Source organism: Pteropus alecto, unplaced genomic scaffold, assembly GCF_000325575.1.
Source record: "Pteropus alecto unplaced genomic scaffold, ASM32557v1 scaffold106, whole genome shotgun sequence".
Lineage (NCBI taxonomy): Eukaryota > Metazoa > Chordata > Mammalia > Chiroptera > Pteropodidae > Pteropus > Pteropus alecto.
The window spans coordinates 10,551,829-10,565,783 of record NW_006442103.1 but is presented as its reverse complement, the minus strand read 5'-3'; the positions used below and the strand labels follow the sequence as shown (position 1 = coordinate 10,565,783).

Here is a 13,955-nt window from a genome sequence, read left to right as displayed (position 1 = left end):
CTGCTGAAGATGGCAATCAGCAGGCTACCTCAGCCCAGAGCCTCCTCCCCCGGTCCTCTGCCTGCAGCAGGATTTGATCTGAACAATCTGCAATGCATTAGGTATGATTTACTGCTTATCATGACACAACTGGAAAAAACCAAGGGGGATTCTGCAAGTCTGCAGAATTTATCTTGATGCTGACCTGTTGGAGAACATAATTTCCCCATAAATAGCCTAGTGAGTGGCAGCTCTGGTCACCAACATGAAAAGGGCTGTGGGTCAAGGGCGGGGGGCATCATTTTAAACTACGAGGACTCAAGGACAGAATTAGCACATTCTGCCCAAGCCAGAGGATGCCACACCAGCATCACTGAAACCACAGGCATCAGCTTAATTTGAGCTTCTTCCTTCTTCTCAAGATGTCACTAATGTGCACGAGTATCCCGCACTGCGGGAAGGGGCAGGGGCCTCCTGTGCCGTCAGCTTTGCAGGATGCAAAACGCTGGTGTGAACTAGCAAGCTGAGGCGCTGGGCTGGGCTGCAATCATGACTGGAAGCTGTGCCCAGTGAGTATGCTCAGGTGACAACACCCGAATCCAACACTTAGCATATTAAATCCTGAAAGACCCTAGCAACATGCTCATTTATATATGAGGAAGCTGAGGCCCAGAGAGAGGCAGTGAATTGCCCTAAACCACTGGGTGAGACTGCACAGGAGGGTGGGCGTAGCAAGAAGACAGTTGTGGCGGTAAAGAACAGGGGCTGTGAAGCCAGACAAACCTGGGTTTGAGAGCTCCTGTTTCATTCATTCGTTCATTTCATTCATTCACTCTGTTACTCACATTGACACATTCCCTGAGTGCCTCTGCTCAATGTTCCTTCCCCAGGAATACCTTCCCGACCACAAAATAGCAGCCCTCCAGCTTGCAACCCTGCACCCCACTCCATTATTTCTCTTTATAGCAGGCATCACCACTGGCCCCTACATATGTCTATTTCTTTCTTTAGCACCTGGCCCTTCCAAATATAAATTCCACAAGAAGAAACATTTGGCTTATTTTGTTTGCTGCTGTATCCCTTGCGCCTAGAACAGAGAGAAGACAGTGCCTGGCTCATCTCACGCAGCTGTCAGCACCCAGGTTTCCTCACTCCCGTGCTCGCTCCCTCCATGTGTCTAAAGGGGAGGTGGCAGGATCGACTTGGAACAACCTTCCCTCTCTGCACCTCCCTCCCCCGCTCCTTGAAGCCTGGAGTTTCTGTGCTGGTGAAACGTCAGCTTTGAGGAAGTGGGGAGCCAATATGTACCCAGCCAATGACCCCAAAGCGTTGCCTGGGACAAGCGCCAGGATCAGAGAAGGACCCAGGAGCGGTAATTCCTCCCTGGCCCTGCCTGTGCAGCCTGGGGAGCCGGTCATGATCCAGGAGGCTGGGGAGGTGCTGGTCCTGACCCACCACCTACCGACCGTGCAAACCAGTACCATTGCCCTGACCTCTCTGGGTTTCAATTTCCCTGTGTGTAAAATGGGTTGGTCTGGATGACCTCTGAGGCCCCTCTCAGCTCTGCATACATGCAGGCAGTGCCCCTTGTGCACATGGATGTGAGCAAGGCATGACCCAGGCACGAGACGTCGTGGGTTCCTCAGCCTCTCTGTCACCCGAACCTCATCAGTCTAGAGCTCACTGAGGTGTCATGGGAATGCTTTGACAGCAGCCCAGCTGCTCTCGAATTACCCACCAGTAGTAGCTGGGTAGGTTGTAGAGTTGCTTTTCCAAGCAGCTCGTGAGATGATTAAGTTCCATGGTACTCTCTCAAAGGAATGCCTCAATTGCTTAAAGCACAATGCAGAGGGGGTGCTGAGAAAGCCTCCCTGGCAGATATGTTGCTTAGCAACCAGTGCAGCTTCCAGCTCAGAATAGCACACGTGAGAGAAGCAAGGACTGAGCCAGTGAACTGTGCATCTTCTTAAAAAGAGAAAAAAAAATAGCCCGACTAGGAGGCAGACGGGTAAAAATATCTCCCGCCAGAGGGCAGAGGGCTCCACAACAACTTTTCAAGCACAGCGTTCCGCAATTACCTCAAGGGGGTGGAGGGCAGCTGCTCCAGTGAGACCAGGGCCAAGCCCGAGCCCCTCCACCCACAGCAGCCAGAGGTCCTTCTGGAAGGCTGAAGTCGGCCCCCTGAGCACCCACTCTCTGGAGTCAGGGTGTCTCTCACTCTGGAAGGTTGTGCCAGGTAATTCAAGAAACAAATAAGGGAATCACTTATGTTCCAAGTCAGCCTCCTAGGAAAGCTGAGAGAGAAGCCACCATCTTTGGGAAAGCAGGCAGCCAAGGTGACTACAGAGGCCGCAGTGCCCTGCCTCTCCGAGCCCCGAGCTCCCCCTCCCCCCACCCGGGGCATGCCTAGCTGTGCTACCCATGGGTGTCTGCAGCTCGGGAAAGGGTGCTGCACGTTCTTAAATGCAAGTCGGGAGTCTGTGGAGTCCCCAGCTCCCCAAGCCACGCAGCCAAGGTCTAACTCGAGACTAATGTGGTGAGAAGGAAGCAATGTTGGGGTCCCTTCTTCTCAGAGAACCTGACAGCTTCCTGATTCCTTGCGACAAGCGGTTATGGCCCAAACTGTTCTCCTAATTACCTCAGAGCCTCTGGGCTTCCATTAAGCCCAAAACAGGTCGGACAGTTATCAGAGGCACAAATTGTCCTCTAAATTATTTTTAATTGTCTTATTGAAAGCTCTGGCTGTCACCTGGGGCAAAGTGGCCCTGCCAGGCCCTGGCCTTGACTTGGTGGCTGCTCTCCTTGGGTTTTCTTGCCCAGGACCCCAGCACCATTCTTGACCTCTCCCTCCTTCGTCCTCTGTCCAAAGGTCACAGAGTCCTCTCTAATTCGATGCCTGCAGCAGGCTCCCAACTCACGTTTCTTCTAGGCCTTCGGAGGCAGCTTCTTGAAATACCGCGTTGCCCCACTCCCACGTGCTGTGGCATTTGCAGCTCCTCCACTGCCCCCCCATTTCCCAGCCTCCGCTTCCTCTCCTACCCCTCCCGCCCACCGCTCCCTCTGTATGAATCCCTCCCCATCCTCTGCCTACTGCAGCTCTCAGTCTTCATAGGTGCAGTTCAAGGTCCACCGTCTCGCCTCCATGACCCCTTCCACGATTCCTAAGTGAGAATTAATGTCCCTTCTCAGCCCACTCCTCGTCATACTACTTTACGCTTTTCCCATCTGGCTTTCTAGTATAGCTAGTTGTTTACATGCCCGATTCCTCTTCCAAGTGCCAGCGTCTGGCACGCACAGGATGAAACGTGGCATTACAGACATTTCAGGGTCTTTGCCTTCCCACCCTCCAAGAACAACCTGCTTCCTATGTTGACATCCTGACCACTGCCTTCATCTTTGAAACAAAGGAGCAGGCCCGAAAAGCTAACAGATCTGACTAGAGAGACGTTGAAACCTGCTAGAAGTCTGCACGCCCAGCTGGGGGGAGCTGTAATAGAGCACAGCCCTGCAGCACATGCGGGGAAGACCCCAGGACTTAGAAGCCAGCTTTGTGTTCCTTATTCATCTGAAAATAGGGAACAGTGCTTACCTACCAACTGCATCTGGTTACCACATGGACAGAAGGAGAAAGAGAATGAAAAGCTTACCGAGAAGCCAAAGAAACAGAATGGTCATCTCTGACTCCGTCTCATCGATCTGCTGGGTTTGTATTGCGGTCTCACACGCATATCTCATCTGACACCACCTTTGCTTCTGCGAGGCCAAAGTCCAGCATCTCACCTTTATATGTGCTCAGTCAATATGATATGAATGAACTGAATGAATCGATGAACTCATGCATTTTTGAGCTCCCCAAATTTTCTAGAGTCTGATATAATTTTCCAGCTTCAAATTTTTCTCATTTCCTGCCACGACATTCTGATCCCCCAAACATCTGATGCTCAAGGATGCCCCAAGTGGCAGTTTAAAGCTAAGGTATTGTTTGGCTATTGTTAATTGACTTTTTGCCTCTTATTAAGGAGCCACTACTTGTGCCTTACTTTCTCTACTTTGTAGACAGGATCCATTCTCGCCTCCAAGAAATAAACACTAGATGGGCACAGTCTTGGCACAGAGTGTTCCAGGGGGCTGGTGGGACCATTCTAAATAACAACTCAGGCAAAGGAGCCAGTAGAATATTCTGCAGCCTGTCTCGCCTTCCTGTTGCATTTTCTAAGCATGCTCTCTGCAGTTGGTATTTTGTTTTCTTAGTCAAGGAGGAAGAAAAGGGGCAGATGGTCCAGAGGGGGAGGAACTGGCACTGGAAAATGTGGGCAGGGCCAGTGCGAACCATTTTACCGCTTCATGTGGGGGAGGGAAATTCGTGTGTATGGGGGGCATGAGCAAGAGCAGCACCTGGCTGCCCCACAGACGCATTAACCTTGCACTAGAATTTACATGCTGAGGGAACTTCCGAAGGCAGAGTGGGTGTAGTAATGACGACAAAGACAACAGCACGCGAGTGATACTTCATGGGGGCCAGCTCCATGACGGCCACTGCGTGGAGGTGCCATTTTCTCCTTTAATGCCACCAATGACTGCACGAGGTTGGTACCACTATTATACCCATTTTACAAACGAAGAAGTAGAGTCTTAGAGGGTTAATTATCTATATTTCATTGAAAAGCCCTTTGATGCTGGTACTTTCTTGAACTTACCAGAACAGAAAGGGTCAATGGAAGGTTTTTCACCCAACTAGGTCTCCACTGCCTCCTGACCAACGGCTGATTTGAGATATGGTCGTTTGCACATCATACCTTGATTTTAAGATGTGACAATATGCAAAAATATGCATCTTAAAATTGATGAAATAAGGCAAACAGTCAAAAAGTGGAGCCCTGAGTCCCCACCAACTGTCCAGCTCTGGCACATGACTCTCCGCCACGAGCCTGTCACAGAAAGGTCATGGGTTTGGATTCAGGGAAACCTGGGTTTGAGTCCCAGGGCCACTTATTAGCTACGAGTCCTTGAGAAAGCACACAGCCTCTCTTGGTTTCAGCTTATGGACCTGAAAAGATGGGGATGAGGCTCCGACCTCATGGGGTTGTCATGAAGATAAAATGAGGTAACGTGGGGGGCACGCCATGACCCAGCGCCGGCTGCCCCTTCATGTGAAACCATAGGGAAAACGGGCTCAACCAGAAGCAGAGGTGCCTCCGCCCACAGGCCTGCAGTGTCCTAGAACTGATGTAGAACAAGCTCGTGGGTCTTGAGGACATGGGGGCTGGCGGGGGATGCAAGAGCTCAGTGCTCTGACTGACTACCCTCTTCTCTCTTGGTCTGAAGAAGAATGGAGCCCAGAGACTCCTGTGAACTAGAGATACTGCTGAATATGGGATTTAAAAAATTCCTCTCTATATTTTTTCTTCCTTCTCCTCTTCCTTTCTTTCCTTTACTTCTTTCAACAAACATTTACTGAACACTAACTACAGAGCAGGCCCTGTTCTAATATAGCAGAACGGAGCAAACAAGGATTTATATTCTAGTACAAAGGGACAAATAAAAATCAGGCAAATATATAACCAATAGGGTCTAGACAAGCATATGCTATACATATAATATAGATAGATAGGTGATAGATTGATAGATAGCAAATACATATATAGCATAAAATAGGAGGGGACAAAATGAGTCAGGGATTCTACAGTATATAGCAGGGTTAGGAAAGCAACTCCAAATAAGACCTAATGAAGTGAGAGAATGAGCCATGTTGATATCCTGGGAAAGCATGCGGGGCAGAGGGAACAGGAAGTACAAAGGCCCTGAGGCAGGACGAGCTTGGTGAGTACAAAGACCAGAAAGAAGGGCCCTGTGCCTAGAGCATCCTGAGCCAGGGAAGAGTAGTAGGTGCTGAGAGAGAAGGCCAGCTAGTGCCCCAAGCAGGCAGGACTCACAGGCCATGGAAAGGACTTCTGTTTCCTTTCGAGGCTAACAGGAAGTTGTTGGCAGTGTTCGATCAGGGGATGACTCTAGTGCAAGTGAAGAAACAGGGAGGGAAGCTAAGATGGTGGTGACCTGGGCCAGGCTGTTAGATGAGGTTTAGGTTTTAAAGGAAGATAAAAACAGAGGACTCCAGGATGCTAAAGGGCATCCAGACAGGTAGAAGATCCGTGAGACTGTCCCAATTTGGAAAATAAAATGTTTTTAAAACTCAGAGGTGAAAATAAAAAGCCCAGGAATGACGAGTGAAGGCCTCACTCCCTCCTTCCCTCATTCACAGGAGACCCACGATGGTGACAGATGGGTCGTCATAGCATCTGCCCAAATCCTCTGACCTGGATTTTCTTAAAGCTGCTATTTTCTCTCAGCTCAGAGAAAGACAGAGGGATCCAAAGGTGGTCAATTATCTGAGTTACCCACCAGACCACTGAAGAGCACTTGAAGGAATAGCGATCAGAAACCCTTAATTACAGTCCCAACATGATGTCTCTTTCCTGAGAACCAGAAACGTCGGTGTCTCTTTCCTCGCCGGCCTTCAGGGCAGCTTTGAGGAGGGGTGGGCAGAGAAGCGCTCCTAACGGGAGCAGGTCACAGGACAACAGAGATCACAGCGAAGGGGCAAGCATTTTTGGAAGACCTACTATGCTTCCATGTTATTCATCCCCCTCCCTCCAACAACCTGGGATAAAAGTAATTCTCATTTTACAAATGAAGAAGCCTCGGCTAAGGGAAGATAACTATCAGGTACAATATTACCCAGCCATGAAGTGAAAGAATGCAGATTCGAACTGTGGTCTCCCAAAATCTGCAGCCCATGTTCTTTCTAGGGTACTAGTGCTTTCCCATCTTTTGCATGTCATGGCACAGGAAGAGCATACTGGTATGGCACGCTGGGGTTCACGAAGGAGGCTCCACCAACCTAGGCCACTCCAGGCTACTCCAAGGGAGGAAGGCATCATCATTTCTGGGCCACATGCTACGCATCTGTGGCACTGGTCAGGAAGTTCTCCATGCTTTGTTGCAAAGCGATTCTCCTGAGTCTCATTCAGCAAGTCAACCCTGGGACACATCCATCCACTGCTATTTCTCTTTCAAGCCTCCTCACTTGGCCAGTTCCTTTTCCAAAGCCAACAATATAAAGCAGTTCGGAGAACTAGTCAAGGAGGTTCCTTCCATTTGTTCTGAAGGAGTCCCCATATTACCAGCAGGCAGGTTGTCTCAGCGGTGTGCCAGGACCGCGGACAGCGCCCACCAGGCATTCTGGGAGCCAGCATGGAGTTGCCCAGCACAGGAGCACCTGCTCTTCTTCCTTTAGAAGAAGGAAGACAAGGTCCATGTCCTCACTGGATACTCATCAAGCAGCCCCTGATGAAGCCACTCCACCAGGTGACTGTTCGCATCTCTCGAAAGGTAGCTTTATCCAACAACACACCCCACCTGGAGTAGGATTTTAAACCACGGGAGCCCAGGAGTCTTATAATTAAAGAGAAAAAGCAACCAGCAGAAATTTGGGGTGTGGACCAATGAATTCTACTTGCGACTGAAAAAAATAGGTGGTAAATTAGTGGTGCACAGAATCCAGCAGAAATTCTAATTAAACCAGTAATTAGAAATGACGGAGTACAGCGAGCGGCAACTAGTCATCTTCAAATGAGCCATGAGTAGGTTCTGGAAGGCGGAGTGGCAACTCAGTGGGACAAATGCAACTGATGAGGTGACCCCAGGGCCTAGGAGCTGGGGCGTTACTTCCTCTGGCCCTATGCTTACCTCACTCTCACTCCACAAGAAAACGCAGAGCAAACAGGGCTTTGAGTCTCACCTTCCACGTTAGGGACTCAGGCTGACTCAGAATTATTCTCTAACAAAATGTACCTGGTTCTGAACATGAGGATGATGTAATACGGTAATCCGTCTCGCACCTGAGCTCATGTTCTCACATGTGAGTTTTCTGTACACCATGAATATTTCATTATATATTTTGAAATACCTGGACTTATCCATGAATAAACAATGTTTTAATTCTTAACGTTACTCATGGCAGGGGGTGGTGGGGAGGAGAATTGTCAAAGCACCGTAACTGCACAGAATGGCTGCCTACGGAGCAACGGTTTCTGAGAAGACCTCTTCGTACGCTCCCGGGGTGGGGCGAGCACTAATGCTTACATTCCAGTTACCCATCCTCGCTTCCAGGAACTTCTCGCTGAGATCAGGGTGGTCTGGGGGTGCCAGGAGGCTAGGACAGCATGGGCCTCTTCCTCCAGGGGTAGCGATTTCTCAGAGAGAAGAGATGGAGGAGGAAGAGGAAGCAGGTGCCAAGTTTCCCAGAACAGCCAAGGACACGAAGGTGAGAAGAGTGGCTCTCTAGGGGACAAGACCAGGAAGCAAGCAGCATCCCTCTGAGCAGCGCATGCCAGCAGCTGCTGTACATAACCCTGGAGTGTTAGCGGTTTTGCTCTGGGGTCGCATCAGAAACTCCTGTAAGTCCCTGGCACACTCTCCAGCAGAGAAACCTGACACACCAGAGCTCCTACCGGCGACTGGACGTCCTGATTCTGCAGATGCAGAAATCCTCAGGGCAGCATCGTCTGCTCTGACTCTTCCCTCACTGCTTCCAGCCCAATCCCCGACTTAGACAAACTTTAAGGAGGAAGAGGTCAGGAAGAGAAAGACGGATGGAACAATAAAGTAGCAAGTGGGAGCCTGGGATCTTCTTCTGGATTCCAACCCACCCGGAACCACGCACCACAGTCCCAAAACCTTGGAGACTTAGGTACGTTCTTTCTCGATCAGGTTCCCACTGGAGGCTCATCTCCCCCTTTCTCAGGATACTAGCTTAAAGAACAGGACCCACAGGTTAAGACATCACCTGGGTAAATGCCTAGGTGGTCAGTAAGCATTTATTGAGGATTTATTATGGAGATATATAACATAGTGGTTAAGAGAAGGAAGTCTGGAATCTGACAGACCTGAGTTCAAATTCTCAGGTTCCCACTCACTAATTGGGTGACCTTGAGCAAATCAGTAAACCTCTCTGAACCTCAAGACTCACATTTGTAAACTGCCGAGAGCAGTATCTGTCTCCTGGGATTATAGCGAAGATCAAAGAGAGGGTGTATAAATAAAGCACTCAGCACAGTGCAAAAGCCTCAATAAAAATGTGAATATTGTCACTGTGTGCCAAGCATGGCGTGAGCTGCTAGAATCCTGAACTATACTCTCCTAAAAGCTCACAAAGTAGGCATTTCCTCACAGATCACTGTCCCACCTGAGTTCGGGAGCATGCACTTACACAGATCTATCTACTCGTGGTACTGTACTTTTGACCTCTGGAAGGCACCTGAGTTCGGGAGCATGCACTTACACAGATCTACTCGTGGTACTGTGCTTTGGACCTCTGGAAGCCTGGGACACCAGCAGGGGCAGGCTGATGGAAAAGGACTTTGCAGGGGCTGAGTGACAGTTCTGGGTTCCACAGGACTCCAGATGTATAGCTGTGAGGACTTCTTGAAGCCCAGCCTGGGAACAAATAATAACTCAGACCTGGTTCTAGGAAAGAAGCCCAAATCCATCTTCCATTTAAACTATTCTGCTGCTTATCTTAGCGGCTTTTAAGGGATTAATGATGAATTGCCTGGCTGCAGCAAACCCGGACAGGAAAGGAGCATGAGGGGAGGGAAGAGGCACAGGAGCAGGAACCTGCTTCTCAGAAGTCCTCTCATCTCTGTCTCTGGTACCCTTAAATTTGCCAGATCCAGTGGGAAGGGTGTTGATTTCTGGGGTGCATGTGCCCCCCACACACATCCATGCACACACACACATTTCCAGGAGTAGAATGGAGCCCCCTGGGTCAGCGTGGCCTTTTTTTCCTGCATTGAGGACCCCTTTATTTCCTCGACTCCTAAGACACACCTTAGCTCAGCGCCAAGTCTAGACACATCACAGAGGAAGGAGCAAGGAGCCCAGGACCTTCGGGGAAGACAGGGGACATAGTCCTTTCCTCCCAGGAAAGGCCAGCTTTGCTTCTCCCGGACAGTTGTCTTGCAGCTTCCAACTCCACTGTGGATAGGACAGGTAGAGAAAGTGATGGCAAGATCTGATCAAAGGGCAAGGACTCCTGAAATCCACCCAGCAGGTGCTGCAACCTGAGACCAGGCCTCAGTCATGAACAACAGGCAGAGTCTGGCTGTCCATGCTGGAGTCTCGCTCTGGAGCTATCGCAGACAGTCAAGGGCACCCCCGTACCCCCAGCCCTGCTCCTACTCTCCTAGGGAGAACTGAGGGTTGGAAGTAGGTCAGTTTGAAGCCGAGTTATGGGTCCTTTTCAACCACATGCGAAGCCCTGCCACTTTTGTCTCCACTCCCTCTAACACCAAGGGCAGGGAGAGAAATAATTAGCCCTGGTTAAGGCCCATAAAGAAAGGTGGGAACTCGCAGTTAATGAGCATCTGCTCTGTGTCTGGATATAATTGACAATCAGGGGTGCCTATGGTGCCTTTGGCACACTGGGCTCAAAATAAGCCTACGACAAAGGCACCATAGGCGCCTTGTTTTTCAACTAAAGAAAACAAGGCTCCAGAGGTAAAACGACTTGCCCACTATCACCCCACTCTGGCACAGGGCAGGGCACTGGGCCATTCTCACCACAATCACAGAGCATCCCCCGAAGCCTCTCCTCCACACCCTCCCACAACCTGACCCTGCTCACCTTCCCGGGGGTCAGAGCTCTAGGACCCTTGCACAGGATCCAGGCAGCTTGAGCTCTCTTAGCTCACTCCGAGGACTTGCCCACCTCTGGCCAGTGGCTCCCAAACACTGGGAACTCCAGCCGTCCTTGCTCACGAGTCCTGGTACCAAACCCCATTCAACTCACAAGCAGCTGACACAACTCTGCGTGTGACTCAGGCCAAACTCTCTCCAATCAGAGCCAGTGGGCACGATTTGCCTCTTGCACTGAGTCACCCTCCAGGCTGAGCTGTAGGGATTCGCTGAAACTCACCACCTACTTAGCCACAGCTGCTCCATCTAAGAAAAAGCCAGCAGAGGAGCTGGAGCCTCCGACTGTCCCCATGGATGGGCCATGGCCAAGGACAATCAGGTGTGACCTCTAAGCTCTTCCTGCCTAGGTGATGGGTCCATCTCACCGACGGTAGGATAATGTAAGCACAGCGAGTGATGCAAGAAGCTCTCACTGTTAACCTCGACGCACTGTGACCTTGTTCTCCAGACACCAATCAGTATGTCCGGCACACCCTAACAGGATCTAACTAAAGTTTTGGTTGAAATCACAGGATCTTCTTAGTTTCTGGCCGTTCCTGTAAACAAATGCCCTCAAAAGAATCTTCCTAACTCCCCTACCCAACCCCACCTGCTTCTCATTCACGGCTCCATTGCTCCAAAGGTAGCTCTGGTTTAGAAATATCTAATCTAAACAGCCAGTTAAATATTTGATCCAATTCTTTAAAAAAACAAAAACAAAAAACTCCTCTTAACAGCGACTGGGTCCTGTAAGGTGGAGTGGCCTCTGAGCACTTAGAGCCTTGACAGGGCTGTTTGAGCTTTAAAAGGAAACAAACACGAGGCTTCCTTCTGACGCCGCAGCTGCGCCCCCAGAGAACTGCGAGCATCGCCTGTGAGTACCGTGTGCACAGGTATAAATGTGGCAGAGGCCTCTCTCCCGAGACGGCGCCCTCTCGCGACCTGCACCCAGCGCACGTCCTCTATCTCCGCCCTGCGTTCCTAGGTGCGCTTCCCTCGAGGGAGGATGGGCTCCCGCTAGCTCCAAATTCAGCGAGAATCAGCCCCAGGATTGGGAATTAAATATTCATCTTGGGCGTGAGTGCTCTGCTTCTCCTGCCAATGTTATTGTCAAGGTCACGGGCCTGAAGCCGAGCAGCTGGGGCTAGGGTCTCTAGCAGAGCAGGAGTCTCCTGGCGCGAACTGCGCCCTGGGCGCGCAGCTCCAGGAGGCGAGACCCGCCGGGCCTCCTCCACTGTCGTCCGCGGGCCCTTGCCTCTACAGCTCTGCCCCCATTACCTCTGGAGTTCTTGGGCCCATCTGAGCCCCGGAAGCCCGATGTCCAGCCCGCGAGCACGGTGCTGGGCACTCCGGATGCGCCAGAGGAGCGCAGGTTCCCGGGCTCCGTCGCCAGGCAACGGAGGCAGGAGCGGCTGGAGGAGCCCGGGCCCGCGCAGGGCCGGGCTGATACCCAGGCAGCACCGCCTCGCACCCCGGTTCTTAGGCCTTCAGGCTGGGGCGGGGCCGGAACAGCTAAAGTTGCGATGGCTGGCCGGGTTTAAAGCCAAGTGGGGCGCGGCCCGCGACTCACCTGTCCCGCGTGGACCGTTGCGCGGACTCGGCCTCTGCTCTCCCGCGGAGGAGCTGCAGTCCCCGACGGGTGGCGGGCACAAAGCCCCCCCGCCCCCCACGGACAGCTGGAGTCTGGTGGCAACAGACACTGGCCGGGGCTGGGAGGGTGCCCGGAGCCGCGCACCCGCGCACGCGACTCTGCTCGCTCCTCGCTCTCTCCCTCGCCGCCGGTCCCGGCCCAGCCCCAGCCCGCGGCGCGCTCCGCCCTCTGGAGAGCGGCCCGGGGACTCGCGTCCCGCGGCAAAGGGAGCGCGTGGAGCTGCGGGAGCTGGGGCCGAGTGCCGCCCGCCCTGCGCCCTGGTCGCGCCGGCTCTGCGGAGCGGAACGGAGCTGGGCGGAGCGCAGCGCGCACTGTTCCCTCGCTTTCGGAAAGGCCACCCTGGCGGCGGGGCGCCGTGACGCAGGCTTGACTCACGCGCGGGCCCGCGTCAATGCGAGGTTCTGGGGCTGCGAGGGAGGCTCTGATGGCCGACGCAGGCGGAGGGGGTGGGCAGGGAGAGGAAGAGGGGCTGCCCAGGGAGCCCTAGGCCTCGTATTTTCACCTTTTCAGGCCCATCTCTTTCGGCCCCTCCTCATGAACTTAGTCCCATCCAAAGTGGTGGTTCCCCCTGCCCCAGTCACTTGCGCCTCCGTGCCTTTGTTCCCTCTCTCCTCACTTGGAATGCCTTTCCCGCTCCACTGTCCTTCCGTCTTAGCGTCCTGCAAGACCATTCCCTGTGCGGCTCAGCTCTTGGATACATCACTCATCTATTGGGCTCCTCCTGTAGGCATGGGCGGCAGGGGGTTGATGAGACCACAGAGATGATGGATGGTAGGGAACCTCTGGGAGAGGCAGAGCGGGGTTTATCCACGTAGCCACAATGCAAGGCAGAAACACTGAAGTCCCTTTAAGAGGAGGAAAGTGGGGGACAGTGAAAGGAGAGGAAAATTCTGACTGGGCTCTGGGCAGACCTGTGGAGGGTGTGAGACAGGATCCTGGCCTCGAAGGGTGGACAAGACTCCAACGGACAGAAGAGGCGAAGGGTGGCCCTTCTGGAGGAGCAGCATGCGAAGAGCAAAGATGTGACAGAGTGGGGACGGTGTGCAGGGCGGTGACCGCCTGAGCCCGAGCAGGGGTGGGGTGGTAAGAAGTGAAGGTAGGAGGCAGGAACCATGCTCATGGCCTTGGAGAACTGGCTGGGGAGTCTGGAATGAATTATCTCTGCTCTAGAGAACATTAAAGGGACCTCGACATTAGAGACAGGTGTTTGGGAGGGATGGGAAGTAGAGGCTGTCTCAACAGTGCTACTGAAAGGCGATAGAACCATTGTCATGAGCTCCGGAGGCTCTGAGATTTTAATCTTGCAATCTAACAAGTTCCGTGGATGTTGGCGGAAGACATGAGACTCCTGGGCCAAAGACAAAGGACTCTATTACTCATGGTATAGCAGGCAGCATGAATGTCACAGTCGAATCCGTTTCCCTCGAACTTCCCACAGGAATGTGGGCCTGGGCCCAGGTGATACCGCATATGCTGAGGAACTCTGAGCGTAGGAAATCTCAGACTTTTATAATGAGCTGCAAGCAAACCTGCCCGACCTTTGCCCCAGATGTTGTTAGATTTATCATCATCAGTATACTGGACAGCAAAT

General features: G+C 52.2%; 1 protein-coding gene across 1 annotated transcript in view; it reads right to left on the bottom strand.

Annotated features, from left to right (window-relative positions):
• Window positions 1-12,690, bottom strand: part of SLC6A17 (solute carrier family 6 member 17) — a 45,107-nt gene extending 32,417 nt beyond the window's left edge. Inside the window, exon 1 of the mRNA XM_006919616.3 lies at window positions 12,284-12,690. The gene's annotated coding sequence lies outside the window, so the exon portion shown is untranslated. The remainder of the gene's footprint in view (window positions 1-12,283) is intronic.
• Between the last annotated feature and the right edge of the window lie 1,265 nt (window positions 12,691-13,955).